Below are 10059 nucleotides of genomic sequence, written 5' to 3'. Positions count from 1 at the left end.
GGAGCGCTTCTTCCGGTCCCTCCGCTGTCACCATGGTTAGTTAGGGGGCGTCCGTCTCAAGGGAAACTGCTGCGCTCTCGCTATTCGTCCAAACTATAGGTGTGTCAGGGGGGTGTGCGCCTTCTCTCCGCCAGCTGTCAGTCATGAGGTCACTTCCGGCGGGTGTGATCTCCATGGCTCTGCTTTGTATGGACATGGTGGGGGATTTTTGACAGCGCTGTTGGGAAACAAACAAGGACGTGGTTGGGGGGAGACGGGGACTATTTTTTCCCTCCTCGCTCCTCTCTCGATCTCGCACCGAGCTCTTCTCATCCGAGCGAGATTTTCCCGAGGATATGGCGGCTTCGGATTGGGCTGTCTATTGTAAGGTAGATGTCTTCATTTGGCCTTTTTCTTTCTTTCTTATTTTATCCAAGAAGTGCAGCCTCCTCCTCCTGCAGCAGCAGATCTGTCTGTGAGGGAATTTAGTTGAACGCACGGGGATGTTTGCAGCCTGGGAGCAAAGCATGCTCTCCTGTGTTGGTATTTGTGTTTGTTTAAAACATGCACACGGTTGTTTACAGACAACTGGGGCTCATTAATTCAATTCTCCAGGATTAGTGGACCATTGTTATTGTTATAAGGCAGGCTAATCTGATTTCAGTTTGCACGCCTGCGCAGATAAAGTGGCGCTTGCTCATCAATAGGCAACATTAGCCATGCACACACCACAAAGGCTGTTTATTGGCTTATTGGTACGCCCTGTTACTTTTCTAGCTATGAAGCAGCTGTGTGATCAGCCTGTTCGATGCACCACTGACTGGCAATATCATCAAAATGTGTGATTTTGCTGTGTGATCAGATCATTTAAGAGTAAATGTGTTGCAGTAACCGCTCTGGAGACATGGTGCCCTAATTGTAAAAAGCACCTGCATAACACCTGCATGCAGCCTCTTGAGTGTTTCCAAACTTTAACAAAGAGCTTTTCATTTGAGACGGAGTTCTGGATTGTTGTTAGGAACCTGTTTCTAGTATGAATTGTGTCCGTTTGTGCACTTCTGTGCTTCAGACAGAAGAAATGTGACAGGAAGTGAGGGAGAGGAGTGGTGCAGCATGGTCAGTGTCCAAGCCTCCAGAAAAAGGGCTTGAAATCACACTTTTTCATTATCGACCGATGTTCTGTGGCTTTCTTTCTGCAGCACTTTACCGTGAGGTGATACATGAATGGGCGAAGCAGTAGTTAATGTGTAGCTGCAGGTGCTGGGAAGTATCTGCTAAAATAACCCTGAGGCATTTCACCCTCTCTCCCCCTCTCTCCCTCTGTCTCTCTCCATCTCAGTGACTTCTTCTTCCCTCCTCATGTGAGAACATTCACGCTCACAGAAGGGTGTCACATAAAAGCCCCGGTCACATAATTATTCATCAATTAATGCCTCTGAAACATGAAACTGTAGTTGTTAATCATGTGATGATCACTGATAAGAGTTCAAACTCCTTATCATGGCTTCATCTGGGCAGAAACACATCTCTGTGTTTAGGTAACTCGGCATTCTGCAGCTCATGTAGCCCAGTGATTTAGCATCCGTGCAGGAAATTGACCACCTCGCACTCGCAGCGCTCAATTCTTAATCACAGTTTTGTTCTGTGAAAGTGAAATCTGACCCAAATCCTGCTATACCTGTCCCATTCCCCCAAGCAATATAGGAATGCAGCCTTTCCTTTCCCACTGTTAGCACTGTGTGATTTCAGTTGTTAATTCTTTCCCTGGCTTTAAGTTTTGTACATTTCCTGTCCAATGGTTTGACGGTGCATTTTAGCCCTTCACTCTTCAAAAACACCAAAATCCAACTTCTCACTTTGTTCATATCTGATTTTGTTCTTCTTTTCTCACGTTAATTGTAAGGTGACGTTAAGGACGGACTAGATACGACGGTGACTCCTGACTGATTTCTTGTGGTTGAAGGTTTGTTTATGTTTTTATGATCAGAAGACACTTCAATCTTGAGTCACGATTGTAAAGTTGCATCTGGAGGCGTAGCTCTTTGCTTGCAGTGAGACTCTGAAGGTGATCTGAAGACAGATGCTACATTTTTCCATCCGCTTGAAACACACAGAGATACAACTCAGTCCTCTGTGCACTGAGCCCCCCTGTATTTGCTTACCCTTATTGCCGGTCTCCACGTTGACGTGGCATTTGCCTCGGGATCAAAGGTCTCCACTCAGAGCCTTTTTTTACACACCTTATCATACTGGTGAGTGTGGTTAAAAATCCATCAATAATCGTGTAATGTTTGACTCAGCCTCAAAGCGACACTGTCTTCTATTTGGGTTGACGGTGTACAGCAAGTTGAAAACATCAAGTTGAATATCTTTTCACCTTTACACTGTAACATTGGCTGAAAATGCTGCAAGAGATCAAATCAAAATCTGCATACTAAACCCTTATCAAGTAGTAATGATATTTTCACTTACTGCTGAATACCTATAGGGTGGATACTGCATCAGGGTTGTTAAAAAAAGGTAGATAGGTACATTTTAAACCTTTTTTTCGAACATAGTAATTTTCCCTGAGCATAGTTCCACCTATACTTCCTTTGTTCCATGCATATTTTAACTAGACACACCAGTGCAACAGGACCACGTTGATCTCATTTTTTCTGTCTGCAAAACTCCATCGGTGCTTGTAATTCATCGTAAAGCTTCTCTGTTGTAATCAGAGGGACGCAGTGCATTTAAGATACCCTTATCTCTCATGCACAATGCATGAAAAATATCTTTAGAAACAAACCGTCTGAACTCTGCCCCTGCTGAGTGTTTGTGCGTCTTCTAGTCTGCCTTAAGTGCACTCTGGTTGTTTTTTTTCCGTGGCTAAGTTTCTGTCCAGTTGTGCTGCAGCGCTCTGACAGTTTTGTCTCCAGGAACCTGAGACCTGTAATCAGTTTCTGCCTGGTTGCATTCACAGCCTGGAGTGACAGTCTTTCAGCGGCAGACAGAGGAACGGAGTGAAAGGCAGAGTTTACTCCTCTCTGCTCCGCAAACAGGACTTTCTGGTTCTGTTCTCAACTGCACAGTCTCAAGAGTTTATCGTTTGTCTCTGTCGTGGGTCCATAAAGAGATGTATTGTAAGCATGTTTAGCCACAGGAACCTAGTTACACTGACCTAATTTTCAAGCCCCTTCATCACTAAGTGGAAAAATGTTAGCTTTGGGCATAGTTTTGAGAGTCTCTGATCCTGATATCCAAGATCTGTTTTGTGTGCAGTGAAAATTGTTTTAAAGAAATGTAATTCCAGAAGACTCCTACAGTGCTTGTAGACAGTCACCGGCAAGGATCTAAGGTACCACTCCCTTGTTATCAGCTGTTCAGGTTCGTGGACGCGTCTGGTGTTTCATCACGGGTGAGAACAACCGCGTACAAGCCGGTGCTGGGAACCGCAGGCCTTGGTATGCTTGAAACAAGCTAGTTTGCAAAGTGTCTTTCAGCCACATTAAAGGCAAAAGTTGTTGGCTGTTCAAAGTGGCTACACTTGAAGGCAGATGGAAAAGCGTCCCAATATACAGTGAGACAAGATGCATAATCAAAACGGATCAACGCAGTCTCTCACCTCGAAGAAATTCATGGTGTTGCAATCATTTAAAGGTGCAATATGTGAGAAAAAGCGTTGTGTCAGCAGCATATCACTAGAATAACCATTAACTGCTGGTAACTGTAGCTGCCGTTAGCTACTCAGCTCAGTTAGCTGTGCAGCTAGCAGTCCAGGCTGGGAGCTCGGTGCACCAGGAGAGTGTTGGTGTTTACACTGCTAGTACAGGAGCTTTGGACCAGGACAGGCTGAGGCTAGCTGGTTAGCATGCTAACTTCAGTCGATATCTCTGCATCACAATACATAGACATCATAATGTCAGAACTGCAATTTCCTCACATTCTGTTTATGTTTTTCAGTACATTTCTTACATATTGCACCTCTAAACACAGGGAAAGTTGGTCTGGAGTTTCAGACACAGTAGCACTCACAAAGCGCCACCTCCTCGTTCACGTCATTGATGCCACTTAAAAGGCACAACAGGGGTCCATAGGGGGCCCCAGCAAGAGAGTTAAACTTGGCATAACTTGGCCACAACACACTCCAGTTATCAAGATGACTTTACAGCGTAAATGGTTTATTTCTACAGTTTACTACACAGTCATGGAGATGGAGGATAAAATGAATGTCACCGTGATAACCCTTCCGAGTTGTAAAATCCCTCATCATATTTCAGTTAGTAAGTGCATTGGTTTCTGATAAGCCTTCAAACTCATGAATGTGTTTAATTAAACAGGACTTGCTGGATCAAATTTCACCCTCTCGTTCGTACCTGTAGTAACACACCCACACAACACCCAGTGCTATTTTCAGTCCAAGCGTGGTCTTTCTGGCTGTTTGTTGTCACCGCCACAGTCTGTTTGTTTTGCAGCTTGTGCCCTCTGCTGCCTGGGTTTGACCTTCATCTGAGCCGGGTCTCTTCCTCTTTGAGCCTTCCTTATGGTAAAGTCTCTCTGGCTTGAATAGGATTGACGCCCTCCAGCCAGACTTACAGTAAGCAGCTCTGGATAGGAGATTGTCTGCTCTAATGATCGGAGAAGGATGCTGTATTTAAGCTGAATATACAGTATATGTCTGACCATGAGCCGACTCAACAGGAGGATTTAAAGAAACCACAACCTATTTCTCTCTCCCAGTCATGTTTCTAGTCCACTTTGCTGTTTGTCACTTGTTTTTGTTGAGGCAATGATGTCTGATCCTCATCCACCAGACGACACCTGTAGAAATCCTCATCGATGACCTATCCCTCGTCTTGGCTACTCTCCCACCCTAATACTATTACCGACGAAGCCCACCCTCTTTCCGCTCCACTCATCAGGCCAGACAGAAACATCTTCCTTAGTTTTAACCTCATTTCACTTCTCTTCTGTATACACCTGATGTCAGTTTTGCTTGTTTGGTATAACGGAGGCCTTTGACACCGCTATGTAAATTGACAGTGCTTAGTCGACGAGCAGTTGTTAGTTCAAGCCATCAGTCGAGTAGTAATCACATGTTTATGATGTGAATTTATTTATTTAAATCAATATTTTTCAGTTGGCATCAGAAAAGTTTTGTCAGATTACAGATGACTCTGGAACAGTCGCCAAGAAGACACAAGTCTTGTTCAAAACATGGAAATAAATAACTTCCAGCTTCACAACAAAACAAGTATTCACAGACTTATCAACGTGATGGATGATGTATAATGTTACTTACAAATTAACCTCGCTACAAACTCACTCCTCTCCCTTGTCATGCCTCTCCTGTCCCTCTCTGAACCCACCATGTCTTTGTCGTCTGTAAATCACGTTGGTACTGTATTTCAACAGACTGACCTTGGTCGGTCTCGGAGGCTGCGTTTGGCTCCGGTCCAGCCGGGCTCACTGGGAGGCTTCTGATCCCTGTTCTGTTGCCCGCTTGGCAAAGTTTGTTTTAGATGAAGATTGCTATTTCTGACAGAAAAAATGTATGTTAAGCAACAAAACAAGAAATGCTGGTTGTGTGAGCTGTGTAGGTTACATGGGGTGATTGCAGAGGGTGTGTATGTATGAAATGAATAAACAGGCCATTGGAAAACAAACATCCATTTCAAGCTTCGCTGATTGCAGCCACTGCTTACTTTCGCCAAAAGAAGATCATTTTGGGTTTTCGTTGTACTCAGTGATCCCGATACAGTAGCAAATTTGTGTTGCTGTCACTAGGCCTGTGTGCTGCATGCCTCCCCACAAACACGTAGGCTGGTTTGGCAGCCAGAAAGGGGGAACTCAGGACAGTGTCATGCTGGAAAATGTAATAAGATACACACAGCTGTTTGAGCAGAGAGAAATGCTTCCAGATTCATGTTGTTCTCATCTCAGTTTGGGTGATTTCTGCAATCTGGCACTCTTCACTCTATTGTCCGTCAGTATTGCAGGAACTCCCTTAAAACAGTTTTGGGAAAGTCCTTGAGCACACCTCAGCATGAAGATTGTTTGAGTTGAGTTGCATGAAGTTACAAAATCACACCCTTAGATTGCTTGTTTTGTCGACCCAAATCCAAAGATATTCCGTTCACTACTGTACGGAGACGCAGCTGGAGAAATGCTAAAAGTTTAGCATTACTGCTAGAGAAAGTCCTTAAAGGTGCAATATGTAAGAATTTGCACCCTGTCGAATTCATACTCTAAACAACTCCAAATATGGCTGCTAACCACTGCTAGCACACAGCTAGCTGCAGTCAACCGTGCAGCTAGCAGTCGTGTTAGCTGACTGGTCGGACTGGGAGCTCGGACCACGGGGTGTTGTTTTCCATTGGACTATCACCTCTTCAGGTACAAAAATGGCTAGGGGCTAGATGGTTAGCATGCTAACTTCAATAGTTACACAGACATCTTTGACATAACGTCGCACCTGTTATTTCTTCATATTTGCTTTTGATCATTTTAATGTTATACACTAAAATTGTTACTTATTGCACCTTTAACTGTAGCAGTAGATTTCCTCCAGAGTGCTCCATGTGCATCTACAGTTGAATAACACAAAGAATTTAAATACCCCCTGTAATGTCGTACCACATGTACTGTCCTGCTAAATCAAGCCACAGCATGCAATCATTTTCTTGGCAGCCACTGCAGTCAAGATGGTCAGTCACAGTTAAGACACAAATCAAGAGCTTTGTCTGCTGTCCCGGTGTCGCTGTATTACCGGGGGGCGATGGTATTGTATCTTGGCAGAGCCTCAGGGGACAGAGCAACTGGTAGGGCAGAACAGACGCACTTGAACATTCTCTTCTCTTGGGCAGCGGCCATGATATCTACATGATGCTGATCACACGTGGGAACTTTTTATTTCTGGAGGGGGAAGGTGCACCAGACTGCTTCCAAAATGTGAGTTTGTACCGATCTGTTGAGCACGCGGGGACATAATATTCAAACTTGCTCATCTTCATATTCAAGCCTAGGAACTGCACGTACGTTACTGAAGCCAAATCCACACGCAGTGCATTTCTTATTCAGCTGGAGAAGCTAAATACTGCCGTCTTTTTATCTGCTATCCAGCAATGTTGCTGTATATCAGTACATGATGCAATGGGAGGTGAACCAGTAAAATTTAATAAACACAACAAACCCAGCAAGACGATAACACAGATCATAAAGTGTAAGTTAAGGTGACTCATACAGACAAATCAGCTGACTTATACTGGCACTTTATGGTGTTGTTGGCCCATTTTAATACCCGCGGGTTGCGCTTAGCCCTACATCTGTCGAGCTGGAAAAGATTGCAACCATTTCCCCACTCTGAAATTTACAGTTTGGATGTACTGCAGGGAGCTGTTGTAATGGTGGCCTGCGCCATCCTTGTGACAGATTTGGAAATAAGAACAAAGTGGCAGCCAGAATCTGGCACCAAAGCGAGGTGTTGCTTAAGGACAATGTCGTTAGTGATTGGTGATTTTAGCAGCTGAGAAAAGTGAGGGTCGAGCCTGCCAATTCTCAGCTGCAACTACTTCCAACACACTGGGATAGTTTGTTAAGCTGCGGCTGTACAGCAGGTCAAGGTTACACAGCAGCTGTGTTATTTCTCCATATGATGTTGGTGCACGGGACTCCAGCCAAAGCAGAAAAAATAGACTATGGTCTTATTAATAACTTCCTTTAAATCATGACCGCAGATTCAGTATGTTTCCCCTCTGTTTGCTACAGTCCTCTGAGCCAGGCACAGATGCTCTATAAAGTCAGATTTAATTGTAAATCATATGCTTTTAATCACAAATGCGTTGCTCAGTGCTTCAGCATTCGGCCTTTTACCATTTAGTGTTTAACAGGTTAGTTGAAACTAATATTTATCACGTACTGAGAAATGTTTAATGTGTCAGCCAAGGAAAGGGCCACAAATCAGCCTCCCTGCTGTCTTAAGAGAGGCAAAACATTTGGAGATAATGGCAGCTGGGCAAGCTGAGCAACATGTACTTTAGAAACATATATTTTACGCCAACTCGTACGCCAAACAAATGGCAGACAGCATATCACCAGAGTAACTGCTGCTGCTGCTGACTGTAGCAGCTGTTAGCTACTGAGCTCAGTTAGCTGTGCAGCTAGTGATCCAGACTGGGAGCTCTGGTTTGATGAGAAAGGACATACCGGGGCTAACTGGTTAACATGCTAACTTGAGAAGACATCTCTGCTACACGATACATAGACGCATTTGACATAATGTCAAAAGTCTTATTTCTTCATTTTTTGATTTTTTTTTTAAAGCTGAAATTCTTACATATTGCACATTTTAACTTGATCAAAAGGTAACCTGAAAACATTTAGCTTTATTACAGCTGATGATAACAGTGAGTTACTGTGGCGCGCAGTCCACACAACCAAATCCATGCGGCTGATTTTTGACATTTTCTGTTTCCTAAAACTGCCAACCAAAGGCAGTGATTGACTTTACTTGACAAAGTTATTTGTTCATATGGAGAAAGATTTTACCCTGTGATTGTTTTGGCTCCACAACACACACCCACACACGCAGGCACACTTTCCACCACGTAATGCCGCGCGATAAACAGCCGCCATAAAGGGTCGGGTCACCATAGACCTTTTGAGGTAACGTGATACACTGTCACATTGCACCTTCCAAAGTGTTTTATGGTCAGATTGTATCGTCTCTGTCTTGTGAGCCTGTGTGAGCATGTAATTATTATTTTGACACTGAACACGCTGTCAATGCAGAGGTCAGAGTCCACAGGGGGTTTATGTAACTTACTTTTTTATTTCTCAACTCTGTGCAGCAGTGGGTGGTTAATATGCCGACGGCCAAACTGAGAGCTCATCTTGAGTAAGGCTCTGTCCCTTTAGAAATAGAATAACTGACAAATGTGCACATTTCCTCCATGAATTAATAGATAATTTTGAAAATATGACCTTTTGAAGGTCCACAGTGGCTTGGTTGAATCAGCAAAACACTTTTATCTAAGATTTATGGAGATAAAGAATAAAAATAGGCTGATTCACATGTGTCTTTATTTTTACTGGTAATAAACTGTTCTGTCTCAGTACTGTAGGCTACTGTAGGCTACTACTGTAGGCTGAAGGTTGCTATCATCATTTGTGCTTTCATATCACTAAAACAAGAAGCCATGTTGACTTTTGGATCTCATTTGGCTTTGCTTATGGTGTTAATAGATTGATTATGTGTGACTAAACATGTAAACCAAATATTTAATGGGCCGCGCCAGTGATATTGCATCATTACATGAACCTCTTCTTCTAAGCCATTGTGCATGAAGAAGATCCAGTTCTTAAAGTGCTCTAAAAATACACAATTCAACATCTTTGAAAACTCTGATAAAGTTGTACACTTGATCTTCTGGAGGATCATATTATATGATTGGAAGCTTTTTATGGCAAATAAATCACACTCAAAATATGAGTAGGGAAGTGGACAGAGAGTCTGTAACCATAACTGTAAGAAAGCATACAGAAAGAACATTTAATCCTTATGAGTAGCGAGAAGGCAACCTAACATCTGCGCTGGATTACTTACATGATATTATCATATGTCTATTAACAACACAATAATCAATATTTCATTTTGATATCATAAAAATTGGTATATCGTATCAAGTTTGGAATACATTGCTGTTGTAGGTAATGTCGTGCAGAAATGTCTTAGTTAATCTGCACATAAACTGCAATTCCTCATGACGATAACTTGATATTGGAAAAATGTTCATTTTCATGACGATGGATTAAGCAACTCGGGAAAAACACTTACAGCATACATTTTAAACTAGCAGTTAAAATGTAAAGTGGGTTATAGTTGAACAAAAATTTGCAAACACAGCAGTTTGGACCTTCAAGTCTAAAAATATCCATCAAAATTTGCCTTGTGCTTTACATTTAGCTGCCATTGACCCTGAAATGACAAGGCTAGTGACCTGATAACAGCGACTGGACTGTCATACGGCCCATCTGTCTCATCTTGCAGCTAAAGTCCAATCACTTCCCTGGCCTGCACTTTGGTCAATCTCCATAACGATA

The 10059-nt window shown here is 43.0% G+C and overlaps 1 protein-coding gene across 2 annotated transcripts in view; it reads left to right on the top strand.

Annotated features, from left to right (window-relative positions):
- The first annotated feature begins 220 nt into the window (after positions 1-220).
- Positions 221-10059, top strand: part of pparab (peroxisome proliferator-activated receptor alpha b) — a 32345-nt gene continuing 22506 nt past the window's right edge. Inside the window, exon 1 of one of the 2 annotated variants that reach the window (XM_073471459.1) lies at positions 221-368. The gene's annotated coding sequence lies outside the window, so the exon portion shown is untranslated. The remainder of the gene's footprint in view (positions 369-10059) is intronic. The other variant, XM_073471461.1, reaches the window with a different exon arrangement.

This window comes from Pagrus major, chromosome 8 (assembly GCF_040436345.1).
Source record: "Pagrus major chromosome 8, Pma_NU_1.0".
Taxonomy (NCBI): domain Eukaryota; kingdom Metazoa; phylum Chordata; class Actinopteri; order Spariformes; family Sparidae; genus Pagrus; species Pagrus major.
The sequence above is the reverse complement of the archived record's forward strand: the minus strand, read 5'-3'. Positions and strand labels throughout refer to the sequence as shown.